The following is a 17989-nucleotide window of genomic DNA, read 5'->3' on the forward strand; positions in this document are numbered from 1 at the left end:
TCTGAATATTTTATATGGCACCATTCTGCCAAGAGAGGGACCTCAGGGGTGTGACAAACAGTGCAGCTTAGGGGGATGGTGGGGCCTGCCTGCAGTTCGGATGCTGATATTAGTCACACATGGATACTTAGAATGGGAGGTGGAATGATAAAATAATTTTTGTGTTGATTAACTGCAATCTGGCCCAGGCCCTCCGTTTGATGGAGGTATTAGGGTCACTCAGACTCTCTAATGAGGGAATTTTCGAAAATCAAGAGTTTAGATTTAATTACCTCTTGTTAGAAGCTATAGACAGCCTCAAAGTTAGTATCTGGTTAGCCACATCTGTTTCCGAAAAAAGACACCTTGTTTACTATTGTGGCGGGGGAGGTGGCTGAATTTATTATTGTTTAGCATTTCTAGCACACTTTGTTCTTGCTGAGTGCCTTAAACTTATTTATGTATGTATACTGGTTGCTCTCCAGCACTCCCCTGAGATGAGTGGGTGATAAGTTTTATTATCACCTGCTTTTCCGAAGAGGAAACGGGAGCTCCCGAGAAGAGAAGGGACTGGCCTAGGTTTACAGCTCAGAGCTCCTGTCACCTTGTTAGGGGGCCCTCAACAAAATGGTGATAAAGGAAGGCCCTGCAGCCTTCCCTTTCCTCCTGCCAGTCCCCATAGGCCACCTGTGTCTCCTCCTGTATCCCACTAACCACAGCGTGCCCTCCCTCAAAATAAAAATCAACAATATCCTTGGCCTCCGTGCCAACGCTTTACATCGAAACACACAGCCTTCCTCTCAATGACGCCTTACTCCCCAGTTTTTCTTGTAAAGGTCCTGCTGGTTTCCTCCTTGCCCAGCTGCAATCCCTGGAGCCCCGTGTGACTCAGCCCCTCCACCCACTTCAGTTGCCCAGTGAGCAATGCAGATTCTGCCACCAAATGTCTTTGCTTTTGTCCCTTCCCTCCGCCACTGCTGCTGCGATGATTCAGGCCCTCATGACTCCCTACCTGGACCCCTGTGAGAGGCCTTTCCTGGGTCCCCACATTTTCCATCCTAAACTCTTTTGTCCCCTAAATCTTCCTTAAGCACTCTCGGCTCGGCTCGACAAATAACCATTCTCCTTCTGGGTCCCTTCTCCGCAGCTCCCCATGGCCTTCCAGTTGAAGTGCAGGTGCTTAGCCCGCACTCACAGCCCACCTTCCTTTTTTGACCTTTTCTCCTACTCAGAATCTAAGCGATTTTCTTGCTCCTCAAGATCACCTGGGGCCCTTGCTCAACAGGCTCCAGCCCCAGAGGTTCTGACCTGGAGGGTCGGCTTTGGGGCGAGGAACCTGCGCGGTTACCACGCCGCCCTGCCCCCCCCCCCNCCAGCCAGGTGTGCGCGGGTCGGGTCCCCGCCCCCAGGTGCGCCGCCTGCCCTCACCCTGGACGCGGCAATACGGCCGGCCGTGCGGTTCTTACGGAGCCCCGCGCTTTCAGCCCCTGCTGGCTCTGCTGTCCGTGTAGCCTGAAACACTCCCCGCCCGCCCCATCTCCACCTGTTGAAATTTTTCTAATGCTTCAATGGCCCAGCTCAAATAGGAAGGCCTTCCTTCGTGAAGACTTTCCTGATTGTTCCAAAGGGATGGGGTACAAATTCCTCGCATTAAATTTAAGATCCTTTCTCAGTACAACTCGGGTTTACAATTCCAGTCCCACCTCCTGCCTGGTTCCTCCACTATCCCTAAACTCTCGCTCTAAAGGCATTTTCAGAACAGGCGCTTTAAGCTTACCTCTGCCAGGAATGCGGTGCCCCTCCCCCCTCCCTTCCCCCATCCTCTCTCCTTTTTTAAAACCTATCCTACTAGGCTCAGCTCATGTGTCACTTCCTCCGTGCCACATTCATCATGACACAGTCTTTCTAGACTCTCCCCTGCCCCCACCCCCACTAAGTCACTCCGTCCTCTGTGCTTTGCCGGCCCTTTATATCTAACAGAGCACTCAGCCGCCTTAGCTGACTTCGTGCTTTACCTATTTCATGCAACACTGGGCAGTGAACTTGGCCAACGTCGTATTCTGAGGCCCATACTCAGCCAATCCTGGAATGTGGGCTTGAAGGAGTCCCTTTCCTCGAAGCCATCCTTTCCCAGGATGCGCTTTGCTCCTTGCACTTCTCCCTACCATTTCTCTTCTCCTGTCTTTCCTGCACTTGTTTTATTCCTTCTACTAGATCGCAGGCACCCTTGAGAGGAGAAACCTTGGAGGATTTTGCTCTCCATCTCCAAGCCTGGTTCCTTACCCGTGGCAGGAGCTCAATAAATGTTTGTTTAATTGAATTGTAGGGTGTTGTGCTCAGCTGGCTGCTAAACAACCCCATTTAAGGGGTTAACAAATAACGCTCGGAGAAGTTCTTCTCCTTTGGGGACATTTGCATTTTAATGGGAATCTTAAAAACCCGAAGGAAATGTTCTCTAATGGTGGGTTGCCTGCTTTGCAGGGAGGCTCATTTTTGGTGGTGCTGGATAGGGACTGGGGTAAGTTTTTCCAGGCCTGGAATTCTTCAACCTTTTTGTGACATGGACCGACCTTGGGCTGCCTGGTGAAGCCCGTGGATGGAATTAGGACCTTAAACACAGAATAAAATACATAGAGTTACAAAAAGAGTTATAATGAAATACGATCAAAAATCAAAAGCATCAAATCTGTGGTATTCTATTATATATGCTTCTTTATTAGAACATTAGTAAGAAGGTCTAGTGGCTGATTTAATAACTACCGTAATTGCGTCATCCGTGATAAGTATAAGCGATATTTGGGATATCTGCCACAACCGTTAAGTTGATATAAAAATATCTGTGATTCTATCAGTGAAAAAGTCATGGATGGCTCATACTGCCTATGTTTGTGTTTGAAGGCAATGATAAATTTGAGTTAGAAGTTAGTGAAAGTAAATGTATTTTTCCTCCGTCCAAAATCCAGCCTTAGTCTCCAGATGAACCTGGGATTTAGAGACCCTGCTTAGCTGCCCCTCACCATGTGATGTGGGTGGTGGATGGTCCTGAAGCCAGGGTCAGTGTTTCCCACCCTGGGTTGCTTCTTCTATACCCTCCTGACTCTATCCTGTGCTCCCAGATGCTTCCCCCCACCCCTTTATTTCACAACCAAAGACAGTAGTCTAAATTTGTTTCATTTTCACTGGAGCTGTGAAAGAAGAAACAAAAAAAGGTTGTCAGGCCTTGGGGGAAGGAGGGATCTTTAGTCCCTAGCCTGGGAGGATCCCCACCCCAGACTAAGAGGACTAAGCCTGGGGTGGGGGCTGGAGGAAGGGGGTTGCTGTGTTCTGAGGTGGGAAAGCAGTTGCAGAGTTTATCTGAGAATGAATTTCTGCTGGCTCTTCTAAATTCAGAAGTCTATATGGAGGCCAAAGAGCCTGACTCCAGGGGTGGTCCAACATAACATCCACACTTCTTGGTGGTCAGTGACTAGGTGAAATATCGTTGCTCTCGGAAACACCGCACTCCCTAATGCTGATGTTATTTCTAATTTGGGTGAACGTGTTTATGCAGTTCTCTTTTTAGCATCAATATACAGGGAATACATTCAGTCCATTCCCACTTATCCTTGTGTATTTTAGTCTCTCAGAGGCAATTTTCCCCCACGTAGACTGACCCTGCTGGCGCCTAGCCATGGGTCACATACCTCTGCGCTCAGTGGGTGCGAGCTCAGAGAATATACGTACATGTTAATATTAGTGGGACTTACTGCTACCAGGGTGAACACTGTGTTAGCCAAGGTAGACCGTCGTCCCTGCTGCTGATGGTAGTGACAGCAAAGGTTTGTGCTTCACATCTTCCTTTTTTCTTGTGTGCCTTTTCCTTGGGTGAACTTCAGCTCTTACCTGCGTACTTCCAGCCTGCCCTCTCCCCTGGACATCTCCACTTCAGTGTCCAGCAGTCACCTGTAATTCTAAAACCATTCTTTGCTCCCTCACAAGCCAACTTCACTTTTCTTTAAATTAAAAAAAAAGAAAAGCTTTATTGAGATGTAATTTACATACCGTAAGCTCACCCATTTTAAGTGCAAGATTCAATGATTTTTTTGCAAATATAGTGTTGTGCGACCACCACCAAAACTCAGTTTTCAAACATTTGCTTCACCCCAAAAAGATACCCATTTGCTGTCACTTGCCATTCCCGACCCCACTAATCTGCTTTCTGTCTGTCTGGATTTGTCTTTTCTGGACATTGCGTGTACCTGAAATGATGCGATAGCCAGTCTTGTGCATTTGGCCTCTTTCACTTCGCACAGCGATTTCGAGATGCCTCCATGTCACAGTGTACAGTCCTTCATTCCTACTGCTGAGGGACACACCACATTCCTTTTATCCATTCATCAGTTGATAGACATTTGGATTCTTTTCTCTTGTGGGCCTTTAGGAATAATGCTGCGATAGAAGATTTGCATACAAGTCTGTGTGGGCCTGTTTTTATTTCTCTTAGGTAGACACCCAAGACTGGCATTGCTGGGTCATACGGCAAACTTATGTTTAACTTTTTAGGAAACTACTAAACTTTTATCGAAGGTGGCTGTACCATTTTACATTTCCACCAGCAACACTCGATGTCATCAGTCTTTTCTATCATAGCCGTCCCTAGTTGGCATGTGGTACGTTTCACTGTAGACCAACGTCGTTTTTGAACCACTCTTGGTTCTGACCACAATACCACACTACCACTTCCACCCATTTTAGGCTAGAAACCAAACTGAAGCTTTTCTTCCTTCGTCTTGTGTTCACATGCTTCAGCAGGGAGCTACTAGAGCCTTCCTCAGACGGCGCCTAGACGTGCCACCTCGCAGTCTCCCTCATGTTACTCTGTCTGGGGCTGCCTCACTGCCCCCCTACACTTCTGCAGCCTTCCAGCTGCTCTCCTTGCCTGCCGTGGTTCTTTCTTCACATCTTCCTTCCTGGAGCTGCAGATAGGTGGTTAGAAGAGTAGCATGAAAAGGGCATGCATGGATGTGGAACCAGGAGAGCTGAGCTCTCGTCCAGGAGTCACACTCATTGTCACATGACCTTGAATGAGTTCTTGCAACTTATCTGAGTCCAGCCTCCTTCATTAAGTTATTTCACCTCTGTGAGCCACCATGTCTTCATGTGCGTGGTAAGAATGATAACAGAGCCTATCTTATAGGGTTGCTGTAAGTCAACCATACAATCCGTGTAAAGCCCTCAGCACAGAGCCAGGTGTATGGGGAACACTCAATGCTGCCTAATATTATTTTAATGATTACTATGACCGTTATTATTATTCATTATGATGGATGATGGAGGTATCTTCCAAACCTATCACATGGTTATCATAAGGATCAGATGTGGCCGTGAATATGAAAATGCTTTGAAGAATGCCGCAAATTGCAACAGTGTTACTTTTACCCAATTTTTCCCTTGCTCAAAGACAGAGGCAGTGCGGAATAGCAGTGAGAACACGGGCTTTGCTGCCAGCCTAGTGTTCAAATCTGACCTGAGCTATTTAACACCTTGGAGGCTTGGCCAAGTCATTAAACCTCTCCATTTTGATTTTTTTCATCTGTAAAATGGGTATAATTCTAAATCACATTCTGGATGACACTGTAAAGAAGGTGTGTCTGTTCCTTAAGCAGTGTTTAGTAAACTGTGGTTTGGTTTTTTTTTTTTTAATTTATATATTTGACAGAGATAGACAGCCAGCGAGAGAGGGAACACAAGCAGGGGGAGTGGGAGAGGAAGAAGCAGGCTCCCAGCGGAGGAGCCCGATGTGGGACTCGATCCCAGAATGCCGGGATCACGCCCTGAGCCAAAGGCAGANGGGGTGGTCCAACATAACATCCACACTTCTTGGTGGTCAGTGACTAGGTGAAATATCGTTGCTCTCGGAAACACCGCACTCCCTAATGCTGATGTTATTTCTAATTTGGGTGAACGTGTTTATGCAGTTCTCTTTTTAGCATCAATATACAGGGAATACATTCAGTCCATTCCCACTTATCCTTGTGTATTTTAGTCTCTCAGAGGCAATTTTCCCCCACGTAGACTGACCCTGCTGGCGCCTAGCCATGGGTCACATACCTCTGCGCTCAGTGGGTGCGAGCTCAGAGAATATACGTACATGTTAATATTAGTGGGACTTACTGCTACCAGGGTGAACACTGTGTTAGCCAAGGTAGACCGTCGTCCCTGCTGCTGATGGTAGTGACAGCAAAGGTTTGTGCTTCACATCTTCCTTTTTTCTTGTGTGCCTTTTCCTTGGGTGAACTTCAGCTCTTACCTGCGTACTTCCAGCCTGCCCTCTCCCCTGGACATCTCCACTTCAGTGTCCAGCAGTCACCTGTAATTCTAAAACCATTCTTTGCTCCCTCACAAGCCAACTTCACTTTTCTTTAAATTAAAAAAAAAGAAAAGCTTTATTGAGATGTAATTTACATACCGTAAGCTCACCCATTTTAAGTGCAAGATTCAATGATTTTTTTGCAAATATAGTGTTGTGCGACCACCACCAAAACTCAGTTTTCAAACATTTTGCTTCACCCCAAAAAGATACCCATTTGCTGTCACTTGCCATTCCCGACCCCACTAATCTGCTTTCTGTCTGTCTGGATTTGTCTTTTCTGGACATTGCGTGTACCTGAAATGATGCGATAGCCAGTCTTGTGCATTTGGCCTCTTTCACTTCGCACAGCGATTTCGAGATGCCTCCATGTCACAGTGTACAGTCCTTCATTCCTACTGCTGAGGGACACACCACATTCCTTTTATCCATTCATCAGTTGATAGACATTTGGATTCTTTTCTCTTGTGGGCCTTTAGGAATAATGCTGCGATAGAAGATTTGCATACAAGTCTGTGTGGGCCTGTTTTTATTTCTCTTAGGTAGACACCCAAGACTGGCATTGCTGGGTCATACGGCAAACTTATGTTTAACTTTTTAGGAAACTACTAAACTTTTATCGAAGGTGGCTGTACCATTTTACATTTCCACCAGCAACACTCGATGTCATCAGTCTTTTCTATCATAGCCGTCCCTAGTTGGCATGTGGTACGTTTCACTGTAGACCAATGTCGTTTTTGAACCACTCTTGGTTCTGACCACAATACCACACTACCACTTCCACCCATTTTAGGCTAGAAACCAAACTGAAGCTTTTCTTCCTTCGTCTTGTGTTCACATGCTTCAGCAGGGAGCTACTAGAGCCTTCCTCAGACGGCGCCTAGACGTGCCACCTCGCAGTCTCCCTCATGTTACTCTGTCTGGGGCTGCCTCACTGCCCCCCTACACTTCTGCAGCCTTCCAGCTGCTCTCCTTGCCTGCCGTGGTTCTTTCTTCACATCTTCCTTCCTGGAGCTGCAGATAGGTGGTTAGAAGAGTAGCATGAAAAGGGCATGCATGGATGTGGAACCAGGAGAGCTGAGCTCTCGTCCAGGAGTCACACTCATTGTCACATGACCTTGAATGAGTTCTTGCAACTTATCTGAGTCCAGCCTCCTTCATTAAGTTATTTCACCTCTGTGAGCCACCATGTCTTCATGTGCGTGGTAAGAATGATAACAGAGCCTATCTTATAGGGTTGCTGTAAGTCAACCATACAATCCGTGTAAAGCCCTCAGCACAGAGCCAGGTGTATGGGGAACACTCAATGCTGCCTAATATTATTTTAATGATTACTATGACCGTTATTATTATTCATTATGATGGATGATGGAGGTATCTTCCAAACCTATCACATGGTTATCATAAGGATCAGATGTGGCCGTGAATATGAAAATGCTTTGAAGAATGCCGCAAATTGCAACAGTGTTACTTTTACCCAATTTTTCCCTTGCTCAAAGACAGAGGCAGTGCGGAATAGCAGTGAGAACACGGGCTTTGCTGCCAGCCTAGTGTTCAAATCTGACCTGAGCTATTTAACACCTTGGAGGCTTGGCCAAGTCATTAAACCTCTCCATTTTGATTTTTTTCATCTGTAAAATGGGTATAATTCTAAATCACATTCTGGATGACACTGTAAAGAAGGTGTGTCTGTTCCTTAAGCAGTGTTTAGTAAACTGTGGTTTGGTTTTTTTTTTTTTAATTTATATATTTGACAGAGATAGACAGCCAGCGAGAGAGGGAACACAAGCAGGGGGAGTGGGAGAGGAAGAAGCAGGCTCCCAGCGGAGGAGCCCGATGTGGGACTCGATCCCAGAATGCCGGGATCACGCCCTGAGCCAAAGGCAGATGCCTAACGACTGCGCTACCCAGGCACCCCAAGGGTTGTTGTTTTTTTTTAACCTCGCAGTATATCATTCTTGCATGTTTTCTTTAAATTATATTCTGTATAATGAATTCCTACCCTATTTATTCAATTGTATTTGTCACTGCATCCCAACACCTGCACTGAGAGAGGCTGTACTGTGGAGGGCTAAGAGCTTTCACCTCAAAATGACTTGGACTTTAATCTTAGCTACCACTTAGCTACATGATTTTAGGACAGTGAATTATCATTCAAAATATCTGGCCCCTCAACTATAAACTGGGAGCCATAGTTCATACTTTGGGGGTCACTGTGTGTATTAAATGAGACAATATGAATATAGTCCTTAGAATATTGCTTGGCACATGCACATACCAAATGCTCAGTAAAGGGTGGCTGTCATGATGGCTTGTTTTCATCATTACTGTTATCATTTTCTGTCCACACATGCCGTTCTCCTTTCAGTCTCTTGCCTGGCTCCTTGCCTCTCCCTTCTGGGTCACTGTCCCCTCCTAGAACTGCTCAAATCCTGTCTTTCAAGGCACAGTTCAATTTCTGTTGCCACAGATGATCACTCCAGACTCTACCCATTGCTTTCTCTTTTTTCCCCCCTGGAAGTCCAGAGTTTGTTTCCTGTCTGTCAGACCTGTAACACAATTTAGGAATTAATTGTTATTAAACATTTTGTATTTTCTCAATTGGACTGTAAGATTCGTGAGGACTATTTGTTCACCTTTTTTTAAAGATTTATTTATTTGAGAGAGAGAGAGCGTGTGTGCACATGCAGGCAGAAGTGGGAGAGAAAGAGAGGGAGAGAGTCTCAAGCAGACTCCCCCTATGCATAGAGCCTGGAGCCCCAGACGCGGTGCTCATCTTAGGACACTGAGATTATGACCTGAGCCTAAATCAAGAGTTGGACGCTTAACTGACTGAGCCACCCAGGTGCCCCTATTTCTTCACCTTCTAGTGAAATTCTCACTCTACTTTATTTGGCACTAAGACACATATTAAGTGCTTATTAATTTTTTATTGACAAACAATAACTAAGAAAGTAAACACGTAAAAGTCATTGTGAAGTCTTAAAACCAGGTGTTTCTTGATCACCTGCATAGTCTCCTTCATCGAAATGATTCAACCTTTATCCTGAGTGAAATTATTTATTCTGAAACACAGCACAGAGTAGAGAAAGGGGCAGTGGATGGAGAGTCCCCAAATCAAGGTCAGCACTGTTTGTTAAGTTAGTAAAGCGTGTCTTTACTGACACAAATGACCTTGTTTTTGTATTTCTCATTACTTATTGGCATCTCTCTCCAATCCAACCCTTCTTCAAATCCCAGAGGACCTACTGCCCTCAGAAAACCCTCTGAGTATCTCCTGGCTTCAATTTCTGGGGAAGGTTCTCCATGCATCAGAATTAGCCTTTTCTTTCTTCCCCACAATATTCCCTCAGTACAGTTAACAGTTAAGGAGGATAGAGGTCTGGCCAGAAAAATTATTAAAATAAAACAGGGCTATCCCTTTGTTGTGTTACCCTTCCCAAAGTCTTTTGGGGGAAGTGACATCTTAAATACAAAGCTATGAATTTCTAATGGCAGAATTTAAAGGAATGTGTTAGGAGAGTGGAAGAGATACCAATGAGTGAGATTTAAGTTTGGGAATTAGTGAAGTATTGAGAAGGTAACCTTCTTATTGCTCCTAAAATCTCCCCCTAACGCCAATCCCATTGTGGATAATCCAGAGATGATGAAATATATTAATAACGACCATTTATTGGGTACTTACTATGTGCCAGACACTAGTCCTACATGTCTGCATGCAGTCACTCATCTATTCCTCACACTACCCTGTGAGGAAAACATTATCGTTGCACCACTGTATGAAAGAAAAAACTAAACCCTAGAGAGGTTAAGATCACATAGCCATCTGATGGCAGAGCTGGGATTCAAAGCCAGGTGATCTGATTGAGGGCCCCTCCACCTGGAAATGGCTCTGTTGAATCTTGAGTCTCCCCTTAGGAGCATTCTAGGAAATCAGAAGGGCCAACTTCATGACAAAAACCCAGATGTCATCATCATGGAGCAGGCAAGGTGTCGTGCCATTGTGGGCAGAGCGCTGCCTAGAATGTTGAGAAGACAAAGAGGCATCTGGCCCCACTGTGGGTCTGAACCAACCTGACCTCTGACCCCTTCACATCGCCTCAAATGCCTCCACTTCCACGAAGCAGTTTCCTTTTTTTTTTTTTTTTAAGATTTTATTTATTTATTCGACAGAGAGAGAGACAGCCAGCGAGAGGGAACACAAGCAGGGGGAGTGGGAGAGGAAGAAGCAGGCTCCCAGCGGAGGAGCCTGATGTGGGGCTCAATCCCAGAACGCTGGGATCACGCCCTGAGCCGAAGGCAGACGCTTAATGACTGAGCCACCCAGGAGCCCCACATGAAGCAGTTTCTGCTCATCTCACCCAGCCCCCTGTATGATGTGTCTCCTCTGATTGCCATTTTACTTTTTGCCTCTGTGCTGCCACTTATTTATTACTTTCTCTCTTGTATTGCGGTTATTTATATACATTGTCACACAACTGAGCCTTTGCTCATTGCTGAGTCCTTTGCCTGACTGACTCCTACGCATTCTTTGAGATTCCGCTCAGGTCTTGTTGCATTCTCTGACTCTCCTGTCTGGATTAGATGCCTCTCTTCTGTGTGCCCCAAACACCTGGTATTTATCCATTTCATAGCATTTATTATAATTGATTATAAGTGTTCACTTGTCAGTATTCTTAACTAGATTGATCCCAGGTCCCAGCATGAGGGGACTTGTCTTATACTTACTTGAATCTTTGATATCTTGCACGATGCTTGGCACTTACTGAACCCCCCCCCAAACACCACCAATGCCCTTTTTTTTTTTTTTTTAATGAATGAATCCTCTGTATAAGTCTGATAATCTGATTAGACTTTGAGGACAAAATTGGATGCGTTGGATACCTGATTCATTTTTTTGTACCTCCCCCAAGATGCCCTGCACTTAGTAGATGCTCAATAAATACAGCAACTACTAAATGACTGCAAAACACAGAGAAGTATATATTTTTTTCTCAAGATATAGGGTGAGACTAGGAACTACCTTAAAAGGTAGAGAATATTAAATGTTTGCGTATCCAGGTTGTGTTCTAAAATGGGTGATCTAAACACCTACTCTGTAATGAATGAGAAAGAAAAGAACATTTTTTTCTTCTTTTTGAAGTTACTTAGCTAGTAAATTGCCATCCAATATTCAATCAAACCCAAGTCCAGGTGATTCTAAAGCCAATATTATTCCTGTTAAACCACACTGTTGATCTTAGGGTCAAGGGACCCTATAATATATTATAAACAGGTCTTTTAGGAAGATCTATCTGGAAGGAACATAGAGAATTGGCTGACAAGGGGAGAGGCTGGGGGCAGGAATGACTGCTTGGGGGCTGTTACAACAGTCCCAAGTTGGGACCAGAAAACAAGAAATTGATTTAAGGGGGAATTTGTGGACACTGGTGACTGAGAAGTGACGATAGATGGAGTTTTCGAGTCAGGATTATGCCAAAGTTTTGAACCTAAGTTAAAGACAATGAATTCAGAGGTGAGACTTAATTTTGAAAGATGGTGAGTTTATTTTTTGATATGTGACGTTGATTCTAGATGAGCAAGCTCAGTAGATAGAAACGCAGGATTTAAGTTCAAGAGACCTAGGAAGTGTTGGTCATTTCCAAAGGGGCAATGGCTGAAGTTAGAAGAGTGAGAGAGACGTTGTAGGAAGACTTGTAGAGAGGCAAGATGAAAGAACCAAAGGCTTTGAGGAACATTGACAATTAGAAGACAAAAGAGGAATTTAAATCAATGAAGAGGACAGACTTCTAGGTATCTATCTGAAGGAAATGAAATCACAATCCCGAGAGACACCTGCACCACCGTGCTCATCGCAGCATTATTTACAATAGCCAAGACATGGAAACAATCTAAGTGTCTGTCCATCACAGATGAATGGATTGAAAAAAATGTGGTATATACATACAGTGGTGTATTATTCGGCTGTAAAAGAGAAGGAAATCCTGCCATTTGTAATAACACGTATGAAACTTGAGGGCATTCCGCTCACTGAAATAAGTGAGAGAAAGACAAATACTATATGATCTCATTTATATGTAGAATCTAAAAAAGCCCCCAAACTTACAAGACCAGAAAAGATTGGTGGTTACCAGAGGCAGGGAGTAGAGGGTGGGGGGAAATGGGTGAAGGTATTCAAAAGGTACCAATTTTCAGTTATAAGATAAATAGGTTCTGGGAATGTAATGTACAGCATGGTGACTTAGTCAACAATACTGCATTGCATATTTGAAGTTGCCAAGAGAGGAGATCGTAAAAGTTCTCATTACACTAAAAAAAATTGTAACTATGCATGTTGATGGATGTTAACTTCACTTAATATGGTGTTCATTTCACAATATATACATACATCGAATCATTACATTGTATACCTTAAACTAATACAATGTTATATGTCAATTATATCTCAATAAAATTGGGGGTGTGTGTGGGAGGGACACAAAACAGAATATCATTGTATCTTGGAGTTCAAACTATAAGAGATTCAGAAAGGAAAGGATATTCATTGGATGCTTTGGGTGATTTGGTTTGGCCATGTTGAAGAGAGAATTCTGGTAGAATGCTTGGGTTAATTACACAGGAGGAAAGGGATTTGTGAGACTGTAGGTTACCCTTTGGATAAATTGAGAATAAAAAGAAAGGGGAGAGAAAAAATATTGGAGTAAGAAACATTTTACTGAGATACTAAAGCAAAGGGTAAGTAAATGGAAGACAGATAACTGAGCAAAATCCCCTTTAGAGATGGCTTGAGATGACAAGGTAGGTCTTACAATGTAGAAGTAGTGGATAAAATTTGGAACGAATGTTGTGGGAAACGATATAGGAGGTTATGAGGATACATGAAGGGGTTGCCAAGTAAATAGTAACAAAGTTCAGTTGAATTTTGGTTGGGACCCACTTTCTTTGGTTTCGAGGGTTTTTTTCTAGTAATGTCTGGCAACGCAGGAGTGGAAACAAAAATGTAGGTACATCTCAGCATTAGGAATTTCCACTACTGGAATGATGGGTGGCCAAGGATTCCAAAAAGGCATTGTGGCAAATGAGAGCAACCTGGACGCAAACCATGGAGGTGAAGTCGATCGGCAGCTGTTGGGTAGCAGTTCCAGAGAAACTGGGTAGAGGATGACTGTGGGAAGTGGGAGGCATCCAGCATGGAAGGGAGAACCCAGGAAAAATTAAATAGGTGTATCTGAAGGACAGCATTCCGAGAGAAATGTCTGGGAGAAGAAAATGAAATGAAGTAGTGGAAATACTTATCCAGAATTGTTTGGAAAGCGGTAAAGAGTAAAATGAAATAATAAATTAGTGGAATTTGAAGTGCAAAAGGGACGTGGGACGATAATGACAGATGTAACGAGCTGGCATGAAGATGAAGAGATTTAGGGAGAAGTGGCTGGAACACATGGCGCACCCCCATTGTTTCTGGCTCATCCACGATTGGCTGTGGTGAAAATGGAAACCCAGGGAAGAGGATCAGCACTGATGTATCAATCATTTAGGGCTCAGGAAGTAGCAGGCTGAAAGTCACAAAGCCAGACTCTGAGAAGGCAGACAATGAGGGCAGGAGACACAACCATACAGGTTTGAGTATGAAAATAAAAGGGAGGGGCTCCTGGGTGGCACAGCGGTTAAGCCTCTGCCTTCGGCTCAGGGCGTGATCCCAGCGTTCTGGGATCGAGCCCCACATCAGGCTCCTCCGCTATGAGCCTGCTTCTTCCTTTCCCACTCCCCCTGCTTGTGTTCCCTGTCTCGCTGGCTGTCTCTATCTCTGTCTAATAAATAAATAAAATCTTTAAAAAAAAATAAAATAAAAAATAAAAGGGAAACACTGATGGTACCTTTCTGAAGAATCTGAGTGTCACATCACAGATCTGTCCAAGCGTTCACAGAGAGGGTGCCTCTAATTCCCAGATTGTGTACAGCAGATTTGTGGTAACACAGAACGAGACCCACACTCACATCAAAGCGCCAATGGCCCCAGGAGGAGCTGCTGGGAAGGAAGGAGGTGGGAATATTGATTTCTTCCTCACAAAAGAGACCCTTAGCCCTAAATTTCCCCAGTAGGGATGAAGCTCTAAGACTCCCCGTTGGCTTAAATGGACCCGTGAAAGCTGGGATAGGGAAAGGTGTTTCTTCTTCATGGGCAATCTAAAGAAAACATTGTTTCCTGGCTATTTTCTTACAGCATTGGGCAGAAGCACTGTGGAGGTCAAGACACCGTTCCATCCTAACCCTTCATTTGCAGTCACAGATGACTCTCTTGGTGGTATTCCTTTGGGGTTGAAACTTGCCTGTTTTGGTTTGGACAATGAGGTAGATGAATTGGTAAGAAACAGTATAAGCAGCAGGAAATTGTGGACAAACCGAGGGCTTTGACCAAGGCAAGCATTCGGTAGGGCCTCTTACAGCTCTAGCACCAGCTGGCTGAGTGGGCTCCACCTTTCTGAGTCTTACTTTCATCATCCCAAGGGTAGAATTTCATGTTCTCTTCTACAATGATAAATATTAGTGGGAATGAACAACCCACAGTTGTTAGAACAGTGCTAAAGAGCGCTGGACTTAAATTCTACTCCCTAAAAATGGGCATAATCTCGGCAAGTCATTAAACCTCTGTGTCTTAGAGTTCTCCTCTGTAAAATAAGAGGGCTTTCCTTCCAACCCTAAAATTTTGGGGTCAGTTTATCAAGAGCTGAGGAAACAGAAACATTTTGAAAACGGAATTTACAGGTAAAGAAAATTGGAGGCAAACTTAAATAAAAGATACTGTAATTAGCTGAAGAACTAAGAAGCCAAATTTATGCCATCCATGTTTGCACCACAGTGAGTGCCTCTCATCAGTATGAGAAGCAAATTTCAAAAAGGAAAAAAAATCAAATCCAGGTCTCCTTAGCGTCAAAAGCCTTTATTTTTAACAATGTTACCGTTTGGATTAAAAATGATTTCTCTTAGAATTTCTAGAGTAGCAGAAATAGTTTGAAGCGTTTATTTATAGGATGTTTTTAAAAATGATTTCATCATTATCCATTAGTATTTATGTATAGACAGCATGCTAGATCTCTATACAGCAAAATAGAATTCTTTCTCAAGTGAGATGGAAATGAATGGAAGTTAAAAAAGTCAGAAGACAAAATTCTAGTAAAATTAACTATTTGACAGAATAAATAATATTTTAAAATGTAGTTCTATCGCATGTGCAAACGTAGCTAAATTAACATTACTATGGAGACTCTAGCCTTTAGATTTCATGACTTCCAGTGATTCTCAGTATTATTGCTCCTTTATCCTAGTGTTCCACGTTTAGTATTCATTTACATTTTTCTTCTGGTTCGGTAAATAATTTTGAATTTTGACACATATAGTGGAGCATGTACTGCCTAGTAAAATGGCTAAGACTTTTTTGTATGTATATTGTTATAATGAGCTTGTCTTTGAGCTTTGTAAGTAGAAGTGATCCACTCCGCTCAGGAGCTTATTTTAGTAGTGGTTTTCTCTTATAGGTACACTCTGTGACTCCCTTCTTTCCACCTACATCTGCAATCCCAAATGTTTCTTGCATATTCCTGGGTTTACCTGTCTTTCCCTACATGCATACCTTACTATTTCCTCCGGCCTTTTTTTACAGAGGTTCTCACCTATTGCCAAAACTTGACAAAAAAAGCATTTTTAAAATTTTTTTAAAAATCTTTTTAAAAAAGATTTTATTTATTTATGTGACACAGAGAGAGAGAGCCCAAGGAGGGGGAGCAGTGGGCACAGGGAGAGAGAAAAACAGGTTTCCCGGTGAGCGGGGAGCCTGCCTTGGGGCTCGATCCCAGATCCCTGGGATCAGGATCTGAGCCTAAAGCAGATGTTTAACTGACTAAGCCACCCGGGTGCCCCCAACAAAAAAGCATTTTAATTATTTCCCATTTGGAATCCTTCAATTGATCTTAGATTTATAGTGTTTATATATACTATCATGTTTTTTCTTTGTTTATATCCTCAGTCATAACGGGAGACAAAGAGAAAACATCTTGATATGAAAAAACAGTTTTTCATAAGATCTAGGCTGGGGAGACATGGTATAGAAACTCACGTGGTCCCTCAAGAATTTTAAATGGTTTGGAAAGCTTTATCCTTCACGGTTTTCCTGCACCATCCTTTACAACCAGCACTATTAGTTAAAAGATTGCCGCAAGGAAGGTTTCCTATTTTATAGACAGGGGAACTGACACAGAATCAAGTATCCTGGTTAAAACTATGGGTGGTAGAAGCAAAAGCAGAAGAAAATATATCTACTTCTTTTGGCCATGTTGTCTCTATCTTCAGGGAGAATACGCAGTACATTATAAAATAGGCAGTCTTCACTTAACTGATTCAGAGAGGCTGTGGGCCAGTGCTCCTAGTTGCAGAAACATCTAAGATCAAGACTCTACAAAGCACAAATACAGAGATGTAACAACAGTGTGTTCTGGGGAGGACTGTGAGTAGACAGGTCTGTAATAACAGTTGGTCATGGCAGCAACAAGGGCCACAAAGATAAAACAGGAGTAGCAGGAATCTGAGCTTTATTCAGCAACGCGCGCTCACCAGGATACCGTCATTTTTCCTTCTGAGAAAAAGTGCGATCTAATGGGTTACCTTCTCACTTCACAGGGGACGGTGCCGGGATGCCTGGGCTTCGAGCTCTCCAAAGCACAGGCCTTCCGAAAAATCAAGGGAGCGATACTTGGATTAAAAATTGGCGGTGAAGCCATCTGAGGATCTGGGCAGAAGGTCCTCTTGGGCACTAGGTAGCGATGCGTGAGCGGGGCTGGGCTGGGCCCGACGTGGAAGGAGGCAACGGCCACCGCGTCCGCAGGACCCTGGCGAGAATCGGCTTTGGAGAGGGTGGAGAAGAGTGCAACCCTGAGAGGGGCCTGCTCCCTTGGGAGGGGAGAAAGCCGGCAACCGCAAGCGCGGTGCACAGATTGACGGGTGAAGACTGGAGACCGGAGAGGGGATGGGGCAGGGTGGTGGTATCTTGGAGGCGTGAGGGGGTTGCCTTAAACACTGAGGACTAGGCCGGGACCAGGGCAGCAGGAAAGTGTGAGAGAAAGACCCCTTCCTTTGGCAGCTTCCAATTCGTTTCTGTCAAAGATGGCCAAATTCCACGCTGCCCTGCCCCCCTCCGCGCTTTTTACTGGTCCCCTCGGGTTGCTCCCCAGTGCTGCGGCAGGCGGTGGGGAGGTCCGGGTGAGTGTGCGCGCCGGGAGGAAGGTGCGGGAAAGAAGAGACCCTCCCTGGCCGCACCTCCCACCCCGCCGGCCCTTTGGGAGGTTCTTTTAGTTGAGAAAGAGAGCTCTGCCGCTTTAAGGTGGGGAGTAGGCGTCACCTCTGGCCGGGTGACGAACTGGGGCGGGGACCACGTGGGCGTGTCCATGCAAAGCAGGAGGTGGTACTGGCGGTGGGCGGTCCCATAGTAAAATGTTGGAGGGAGGGGCGGGGTCAAGGAGGAGAAGCTACTTGGTGGGCGGGGCGCTGGGGGCGGTACCTCTCCGGGAAGGCAGGGGAGGGGGAGGAGGAAGCGGCCGGGTTGGTACCATCGCGCGCGTTCCGGGAGGGGGAACGAATGACATTTCCTTGGAGGGGGGCGGGCCCTTC

The 17989-nt window shown here is 44.6% G+C and overlaps 1 protein-coding gene across 5 annotated transcripts in view; it reads left to right on the forward strand.

The window, feature by feature from the left end:
* Nucleotides 1-17989, forward strand: part of BCL9 (BCL9 transcription coactivator) — an 83966-nt gene that overhangs the window by 42765 nt on the left and 23212 nt on the right. Inside the window, exon 1 of one of the 5 annotated variants that reach the window (XM_034642774.1) lies at nucleotides 17902-17920. The exons of the other annotated variants lie outside the window; for them this stretch is intronic. The gene's annotated coding sequence lies outside the window, so the exon portion shown is untranslated. Of the gene's footprint in view, nucleotides 1-17901; nucleotides 17921-17989 lie in introns of those variants that run through there. 5 annotated transcript variants of the gene reach the window in all.

Source organism: Ailuropoda melanoleuca, chromosome 2, assembly GCF_002007445.2.
Source record: "Ailuropoda melanoleuca isolate Jingjing chromosome 2, ASM200744v2, whole genome shotgun sequence".
Taxonomy (NCBI): Eukaryota; Metazoa; Chordata; class Mammalia; order Carnivora; family Ursidae; genus Ailuropoda; species Ailuropoda melanoleuca.